Here is a 10,020-nt window from a genome sequence, read left to right as displayed (position 1 = left end):
TTTGTAAGTGAAAAAAATAAGTTTGAACATTTATTTTGAGCCTAAGGGGAATTTTCCCACAATTTTAGGGATTTCTTACAGCTTGTTTGTGCTTTATATAAGTAAAAAAGTGTATTTTTGGGCTAAAAAGGGATAAAAGTGGTCATAAAATGATAAAAGGTAGCCCAAAACTAGCAAAAGAGGGCTCAAAAAATTCCACATCAAAAAAAATTCCATCATTTGTCAAGTTGTGGGTGAGGTTTCAGAGCTAAGAATGATCTCTTTTGGACATATAACAAGGGAGATACAATCGTTTCAAGAGCCAGGGTCTAAGTGGAGTCCTGTGCTGCTTCCACTTCATGTTCGAGTGTATGAGGCTACCAATTAGGATTTCAACTCCTCAAGTAACCACTAAGGTTCTCTAATGAAGTTCTAAGGCTTCCATGAAATGGTCATAACAAAGAATTTAAGTGTTAGTTTAGGTGTTTTATTAAGGGGAAAGAGTAGTACATTTGGACAATTCAGAGTGAGTCTACGCCTAATCTTCACACACACAAGAGTTTTGAGTTGATCTTGGTTAAAGTGAACCTTTCATGACTAGAGTTTTTCTTGTTTTATATGTGTCTTTTGTTTCAAATCTTCTATGACTCGCTTGATTTTGTTGTGAACTCTCACAGTAAGAGGCCCGATGCTTTCCTAGAGCATTATGCACTTCTTGACACATTTTTGGTGAATCCAGCATGAAGTAGGATAGGGTAAGGGTTCAAAATTCAATTTAAAGGTTGAAAATAAAACCTTTAAAGATATGGAACAACAAGAGAAACAGGGTGCCGGTTTGAGGAAAGTTGTTGAAAGGAGGTAGCTTTCCTCAACCAAAATGCTTCAATCATTGATGAAGAAAATGGATCAATTCAATGGTAGATATGTAACAAAGTATCTTTGTGGGTATGTAAAGGAGATGGAGTTGCATCAAGTGCCGCAAAGCACAGGTGGTACAATGTTTTGAGCTAGCTATGATTCCTAAGGTTAGAGAGCATGTAAGGTGTATGGGCCACCTTTACTAAAACAAAAGAGAGGTATTGGTGGAAAGGTATGTATAAATATGTATCTCACTTTGTGGAGTCTTGTGAAACCTTTTCCAATGTATTCAAATGTATGTCATCATGATGGGTTGCACCCTACTTACCCATTGGCCATGCATTATAAGTGGATAGTAGATTTGGTTACAATGCTATTGGTTTTATGGCCAATGAGATACATCATGATTGCACAAGAAGACTTAACTAATCAGGTTGAAGGTCGTGCTTTTAGGACAAAAAACATGGAAATGATATGTAAGTTTATCTTGGATTATGTGATTAGTTGTTATGGTTGTAATGGGAAAATAACAATAGACAAGGGTGGGGTGGATTTCATGCCATGGCACGTGATTAATGTGAAAATAAAAATCTACCTCACTCTTAATGATTTTGCTATGTGGGACTAGATGCTACAATGTGCATAGTGTCATATATGCGAAAATGGGTCCCATGATTGCAATTGTGTACATACCTTATTGGGGAGGCCAAGCCCTAGATGTGGAACCATGGCGTGCTTACTCACATTAGAACATGCCTAATTTGCAAACGTCAAGTGTTTCAAAGTGCCACACTCATTTTGCCTAGAAAGTTCCCTGTGGGCGATCCCCAAAAATAGCAGGCTTCGTACGTAACCATAAATGATGCACCTAAAGTAATTGGCAAGTGGATAAATGAGGTTCCACATTTAATTTGAGCCCAAGTGGATTTTCCATAATTTTAGGGATTTTTTCCAACTTGTTTGGGCATTTATTGAGCAAAAAAGAGTATTTTCGGGCTAAAAAGGGTCAAAATAGCCCAAAAATAGTAAAAAAGTACTCAAAATTCCACATCAACAATGGTACCATTGTTTCTCAAGATGTGTGTGGATGTTTAAATCCAAGAATGAGCTCTTTTAGACATATAGAAAGGGAGATACAACCATTTCAACCCTGGGTTCTAGTGCACTCCCGTGCTACCTCCACTTCATGTTTGAGGTTGTAAGCCTACCAATTAGGGTTTCCACTCCTCAAATAACCACTTATAATTCTCTAATGAAGTTTCAACGATTATATAAAATGGTCATGACAAAAAATTGAAGCGTTAGTATAGGGTTTTATCATGGCGAAAGAGCACTACATCTATGAAATTCGGAGCGAGGCTACCCCTAATCTTCACACACATTAGAGTCTTGGTTTGATCTTGGTTCGTTTTCAAAGTGAAGCTTTCATAGCTAGGGTTTTTCTTAGTATTTTTCATCAAATCTTCTACGATTTGCTTGATTTTGTTGCGAACTCTCATGTCAGAGTCCCGATGCTTTCGAAGCTGCACTACACACTTCTTTTTAGCTTCCTTTTGAATTGACTTCCATCTAGATCTACTCTTATTCTCTAGAAAGACACCTTTTTCTAAGTATCTTGCAATGTACTTACTCCACTTGGGTGCAACTAATATTCTCAATAGTGTTGCATGTTCTATAGGTGCCTGGATTGCATAAATGGCACATGAACTAACATAGGTATGAACACTTCGTTGCATAGTAGGCCAATATACTCCAGGTCTCACCAATCATTGAAGTGTCTACATTTCTCCATTCTGTATCCTAGTAGTTTTCACATGATCTTGGCTCAAGTACACACTGTTTTTCGTTGGCTCTATATATAGTCTCAAAACATTCCATCACTCCCATGGTTGTATAGCCTCCCCGCAATTAGCACAAATGTTCGTGTTTGCTCCATAATGATTGATGACTGCCTTTATATCTATAATGAGCCAATTGCTAGCAAAGATATTACATGTTTTCTCCACCTTGGTACCATCTTGATATTGAATAGATATGATTCAAGCAGATCATCGTCAACTCCGTTAGGTGCTTCCCATGAGTCCGTCTATAGAAATGGTAAACCCTTTGATGTGTAGTCCCCTTCTTGTCTACTACGGTCAAATAAAACTCAAGCAATTTGATAAACCATGAAACAATATGTTTTGTATTGCATGGTTTGCTCACTAGGTACAATAGTGCTTGATGGTCCACAAAGACAATAAAATTATTTGTGAGAAGGTAGTTTCAAAAAAAATTTCATGGCATAGACCATTCCCAATCCTTCTCTTTTCATGGGACTCGTGCAATTTCTTTCCACACTATTGAGTTATTTGCTGGAGTAATAGATGGGAAAATCCATGTTTTTTTCTACAGGCTATGAAAAGGCACCCAATCACGTATATCGATACATCAACATGAGGAATCCCAAATCTCGAGCGAAATTTTCCGAGCAATCCCCAAAGCAAGCAAGACTAGCCGAGGCACACTATACCAAACAAAAACCAAACAGGATTTTTTTATAAGTGGCTTCAAGCACAAAAACAAAATTTGAAACAAGATTACAACTAATTTTAATGGTTAAACGACCACAAATTTTTGTCAAAAAAAACCCCTTGAACAAGGATTTGGTATATGTTTCCTTTGATGGGCTAAAACAATTGGAACCCATACAATAGCATGTTGATATTCCTCTTCTTGGAACTAGTTGCCCTCAGATATTGGAAGCTCATTTCTACCACTATTGATCCTTGTTGGGAATAGTCGTACCATGATTCCAATGGATATAAATCCCCTATTCCTACCTCCCTACATGTAGGACCATGAGACATACACTAAAAGAGTAAGGTTGTCGCCACTCAAACAAATCTCATGAATAAGGAGAGTCTGGGAGCTTGAGATTCTCTTCACTTATTCTTCTCCTCTCTCTTGCTCTACCTCAAGTGATTGTGGGTTGATGTAAGATAACATACTATGCATTTTAATTTACTCTAGAGAAAATGGTGAAAACTTGAAAATAATTCTATTATTACAATGAGGCTATCCTTTTGAGAAAATCCACATCATGGTATATATTAAAGTTTGGACACACCATCATAGGTAGCCTCCTACTGGCTGGTGGGGGAATTAGTGGTGTTGCCAAAGGTGGTGGCGAAAAACATGTCAAGGGAGCTGGTCATGGTGGGGGATTATAAAGAGTGCTTTGATAGAAGAGTACACAAGGTCGATAAATCTTTGAACAATTTTCTTATGACAACTTTGTCCACATGCTAGCTCTCTTTCACCTACCCATATCAATAGAAACCTAGGTTTAGTGTAATTCCACCTACAAATTTTGAGATTTATCTTCAAAATTCAAAGTAGTTGGTGAATAAACCTAGAAAATTTAGTGTAAAAACATTCTCTTAAATTTTCCATGTTCATATGAGCACAACTCAAAGTTCCTAGACTGCTCAGGGTTCCTAGTCTACTAAGTTGTCCGATCATGCCTCGACCCAGATTACTCACACATAAATTTTGTAGGTTTCTCACTTTCAAATTTAAAATTTAGAGGTAAATCTCAAAATTTGCAGGTGGGATTACACTAAACCTAGGTTTTTTTTTCAACCCTTCCCCCTCTCTTTCTCTCTCCTCGCTCTGTCTCGATATCTTTAAAAGGAAAGTCTCTAAAAGAGCACACGCCGGTGTGGACTTTTTTTTAGAGAGAGAGAGAGAGAGAGAGAGAGAGAGAGAGACAGAAGGGGATCACATATGGGCCAGGGAAGCCTGGAAGGGAAGAGGTCGAGGAGGCGGAGATCAAGCATGATGTAGAATCAACATATTTGTGCTGATGTGCATCACGCGACCTTGAACTCTGTCACAAGTAGCGCTTATGCATGTTGATGCAACCCCAACCTAATCTCTCCTCGCACCTCGTTTTTGGTGTGGCGGCTTGAGTAGGTTTTTTCCCAACCCAATTAAGCATCAAGTGCGAATAATTGTGGTTGTTATTGGACTAAGAGAGGCAGGGGAGGGAGAGCACGCACTCCTACAAGGCAAGAGTTTAAAACTTATGGTGGGGACGGGTAGAGGCAGCAAAAGGACACCAGAGAGGCACAGCTGCTAAATCACACTTCTCTCTCTCCCTCTATCTCTCTCAATACATACTGGCTCACATTTAAATAAATTGTATTATTAGTTGCAAAGATTCCCTCCATCCTCAGCACCCTTTCACTTTTTTGATATGCACCTCTTCTACGCACCACGCACCCCCCCACCCCTCCCCCAAGGGCCCCTTGCCTCTCTCAATAGCCCTTGACTACATCAATCATCCTGTGAGCGACTAGGACGCCAAGAATCTCCAACTAACAACCTCACATGGCAATTCTTCTTGTGCAAGCCCACACGCCATCGCCTGTGCCAACACCCATGAGAGAGAGTGCAATTCTTCGTAGTCTATCGCATGTGCAATGCTACAAATCTTGGGTAATTTCACAATAATAAAAAAATCAATATCGTTGATACATGCCTCTCTCTCAGTCATACTCTCTCTTGGTCTGAAGCTCATACTGGCATTATCACATCACCTACAATACTCTACCCTCTTGGACGGCAGCTTGCCAGTAGCACCTCAATCACTCCTTGTGCTCATCCGCTTGTAACGATTTCTCATTCGCTTGCATGCCATCTCTCTCTCTCTCTCTCTCTCTCTCTCTCTCTCTCTCTCTCTCTCTCTCTCTCTCTCTCTCTCTCTCTCTCTCTCTCTCTCTGTGTGCACCCACCATGCAAGAGCTACTTAATGGGCTCAAAGGGCACCCCAACTCCCTTTTCCCGAGTCTATGGAGCTCAAGGGAGGAATTAATTACCATAGTCTTGATAGAGAAAGAGAGAGAAGCATGAAATGACAGAGAAGGCATTGTGCCTCCATAGCATTGCTATGCTCTACTTGCACCTTCCACCCCAGACCACAATCGCCGCTCTCAAACCATTTGTCTCCCTTGCTCCACCTTCTCACACACAACTTCACAAATTCTTCAAAGCCCCTGACCATACACACACATGAGCTGCTTGGAATATCCTTCTCTTGCACTCCAAGACTAAGAGGGGGAAAAAAACTTCCTCTCTCCCTTCGCCTTCATGATCTCCAATGGTGCTGCTATAAACACCCTATTCTAGTCCTCGTCACTTTCCCCAACACCCCGGCCTTCACGCCTACGACCTCTCAAGCCCACTTTTCAGCACCCAAAGCCCTGCCTTGCCATCTTTCATCTACATGCTACAGACCAACGCAAGAGAGTGAGATAGGTTGTCCACAACCAGAAAAAAAAAAAAAATTGGTTACGTGGTGAGACAAGGCACATCACCCTCTACGTTCTTTGTCCGTCACCTGCAACTGCATGCTTTGAGTGCTGCCTTTCCCCGCTTTCCGCTTATCGATTGATTCCCCTTTTTTAATATATATATCTCCCTACTCTCTAAAATTGTAGGTACATACTGGCCGGCTAAATATTTGAATGCAAAAACTTAGGGTCGGGACTCAGGAGGTATGATGAAGGAGGATAAAGGATCTCTGAAGGGGCTTTCAACGGACGTAAGATGTAGCACACGATGAAGATGAAGCGAGGATGATGGGCGGGGATAGCACTCATGCTACTACACATCTTGACGATCGTTATTCTATGCAATAGTAATAGCGTGCAACTGATGAGGCTAGCGAGAGCGGCTTTAGTGATAGCACCCATGCCATCCAAAAATAATGCTCGCTTCGACGTCGTCGATGGTGGCTCTCAGCTCTATAGATGGACTCTTGATGGAGGATCTTCTCTTCGACCCCTCCCACCAAGTGGACGCAACCCAACTCGTCTCTTTGCTTGCCAAACTGCTGTGTGGCAACCGCCCGTACGTCCTCCGCGGAGAAAGTATAATAGATTATCCATTTCCCACTTGCATCTCTGTGTGTGTGTGTGTGTATGGACAAAACCGTGTGTGTGTGTGTGTGTGTGTGTGTGTGTGTGTGTGTGTGTGTGTGTGTGTGTGAGAGAGAGAGAGAGAGAGAGAGAGAGAGAGAGAGGAAGAAGAAGAAGAGAGTTTTAACGTCGTAGGAAACTATCACATACTCTACTCACACATACTCTCTCTATCTACTTGCTCTATACTACTGGCAGATTGTTTATTTTATTCATGTGAATCTTCAGAGATTTCTCCAAATCCTGGTGCTTCGTATGGAATGGCGACCAAAATCATCATACTTCCCGTTAACTTTTTACCTAGTAGTGACTTGGCATTATGTCAATCATTAATTTCACTCATTGTTTCTTTTTTTAAGGAAATGGTGAGCTTTTGGATGATATCTTACGACATGGCTTACATGATAAGTTTTGGTGCTACATATTTGTGGGCTTGGTCAAAGCTTGTAGTAGTATCAAAACTAAGAACAAGAATTGTGAGGCATCATTTGTACAATTTCATTTGCAAAATGGCTTCATAAAAGTGCTCCAAGAATTACAACAAGACTTGGATGGGCTTCTTCCTATTCATCATCGGCTCATTGAACAACTCCATTCTTCATTAAGTCTTCCATATGAATTATCTCTACAGTGTGCAAACATGGATGTGTTTGTCTCATCCCACAAACAGGGTCTGCTAGTTGGTTTACAAAGGCAAAAGCAAAATCTATTTGGAATGGCTTTTTGACACATGGAGAGAAAAAACTTTGCATTGACACTCTCGTGAAAAAGGGGATAGTAATATCTAAGAAGAGACAAACATATCCTGAGCCAGATGCAAATGAACTTTGCTATTTAAAGAGCTTTTGGGCCATAGATTCTGATTCCTATCAGATAAAGGATCTTATTATGTACACTAAAGTGTTGTTCAAGGAAGTATTACGCAAAGTTAACGGGAAGCAAAATCCTTGTCCTTCGTATGGAATGGAGAGCAAGTTGTTGCGCTATCCAGCCCACACGAACAACTTTGTGCTACTCACTGACACCTCAACCATGCACTTCGTCGTCTCGCTCCCCTACAGATTCGTCTGCCGGTGACCTCACTACCATGCAAACACTAATTCAGCAAATGCCATCATGGAACTTTTCTTTTTAATTTGCAACTCCGTCACCAACATCTACGCCTCTTACTTTCTTTTTAATCACATGTAATTTTCCACCCTATCCTCCATAGCTTAAGATTTAATTTTCATTACCTTAAAAATTACAGAGACAAATTAGAACTTGATACCAATGAAGACCCGGTTACTTAGCCGTAACCACTTGAGCCCTCAAGAGCTTGCTGCACATCTATGGAAGTCGTTGGAACTAAAACAGAAACACGGCACACTACCAGCTCCAATCTGCACACTATCAGCTCCCAACTTCTGTCTCGTGCTTGTACTGCTCATCTTTCTTGTGTGTCGCTTCTTGCACCCTACGAGGTTCAGACTACGGCCACGGCAGCTATGTTGCCTCAGTTTTGGAACGTACAGCAATTTGCAACCTTCGCACGGGTGTTTTCTTGGTTGCCCCCGTCGCCTAGCATCACTTTAGATTTTTTTTTATAATGATTTTGCGCCACCCCCTACTCTCTCTCAGTAAAAAAGAAACACTCTGGCGCGCGCACTCTTTCAGAGAGTTTATTTTCTACTGAGAGAGAGAGAGAGAGAGAGAGAGAGAGAGAGAGACCGCTAGGGTTTTTTGCCTGTGCAGCAAAGACCTCGTCGCCATGGCCTTGAGCGAGCTAGCGTGCACATATGCGGCGCTTATCGTGAATGACGACAATTTCGTGATCACGGCAGAGAAAATAGCAGCACTACTAAAAGCAGCAAACGTGCAAATAGAGGCATATTGGCCTGCGCTCTTTGCTAAGTTATTGGAAAAGCGCAGTGTCGAAGACCTAATCACCAATGTTAGCACTGGTGGAGGTGGTGCTCCTGTTGTTGCTGCAGGTGCAGCCGTGTTTGCTGGAGGTGGAGCTGCTGCTCCCCCACTTGTCGAAGAGAAAAAGGACGAACCCAAGGAAGAGAGCGATGACGATATGGGTTTCAGTTTGTTTGATTAGTAGGTATGACTACTTTTGTGCCCGATAGCCCAATTTTGTAGGGATGATAGTATGGTACTTGTCAAAATTTAAGATGCCGCTGAACCTTGTAATTGCCTTGCTATTTAGTCAAAAACCATGATCGCTTCTTACCGACACATCTTGTGTTTTGTTCAAGAGCTTTGTTTCCTGGCTTGGATGTGCTTCTTGTATTTCCTATTGCAAGTATATGGCTTGGTTCAGAGAGAGAGAGAGAGAGAGAACATCTGTGCACGAAAGCCGTTAGTATCATAGAGAATAGGAGAGATAGAGAGAGGGAGAGAGAGAGAGAGAGAGCAGCGGGGCGAGCGAGAAGAATGCCTTTCCGGTGCTATGTAAAGATTGGACGAGTGGCTATGGTGAACTATGTATACGGCCCCACTATGGAAAGCTTGTTGTGATCGTCGATGTCGTTGATCATGACAGGGCCCTTGTTGATGCCCCTAGCATGGTCCGTGATGCTTTGAATTTCAAGAGGCTTTCTGTAGCTGATCTTGTAGTCGAGATACCTAGGATGCCCAAGAAGAAGCAGCTAGTTGATGCCATTGAAGGTGCAGATATTCACAACAAATGGGCTAACAGCTCGTAATTGTGCGTGCTTCTCTCAATGACTTTGATCGCTTCAAGGTTATGGTGGCTTGGATCAAGAGAGGCTCCATCATTAAAAGGGAATTGGAAAATTAAGAAAGGAGAAATCTTAGCTTGCTTTTGCACTATCTCAAAGCAAATACATTGACTTGTTGGATCATAGTTTTATATTAAACAACAGGCTGTAGCACTCAACAAAGTTTTTTAATGTAAAATAGGAGAGCCATTTAAGCTACACCGAGAGAGAGAGAGAGAGAGAGAGAGGGGGGGGGGATGGCTTCCAGCAAGCGCATGGTTGCAGTGTTTTTGGTGATGATGGTGGCGATGGTCGGACTGAGTGGTGCCGCAATGTAGTCGCCTCCTCCAGCACTACAATGAGCGTCCCTGCTAAATTTGGTGCCGGCTTGCCAGGTTCAGCAGTGTGTGAAGCTTACCTTGCCCAACCAATCGCTCATCACCTGCCTGGTCTCAACATCAACATTGCCCACATCATCTTCGACAACAACGAAAGTCGCTTCTGATCACCAA

General features: G+C 41.8%; 2 pseudogenes; both read left to right on the top strand.

Moving 5' to 3' along the window:
* The first annotated feature begins 8,501 nt into the window (after positions 1 to 8,501).
* LOC147431071 (uncharacterized) lies at positions 8,502 to 9,004 on the top strand (annotated as a pseudogene).
* Positions 9,005 to 9,221: 217 nt separating this feature from the next.
* LOC147431070 (large ribosomal subunit protein eL14y pseudogene) lies at positions 9,222 to 9,605 on the top strand (annotated as a pseudogene).
* The last annotated feature ends 415 nt before the right edge of the window (positions 9,606 to 10,020 follow it).

Source organism: Adiantum capillus-veneris, chromosome 21 (genome assembly GCF_014529385.1).
Source record: "Adiantum capillus-veneris isolate H3 chromosome 21, ASM1452938v2, whole genome shotgun sequence".
NCBI classification, from domain to species: domain Eukaryota; kingdom Viridiplantae; phylum Streptophyta; class Polypodiopsida; order Polypodiales; family Pteridaceae; genus Adiantum; species Adiantum capillus-veneris.
This window is presented reverse-complemented; position numbering and strand designations above follow the sequence as displayed.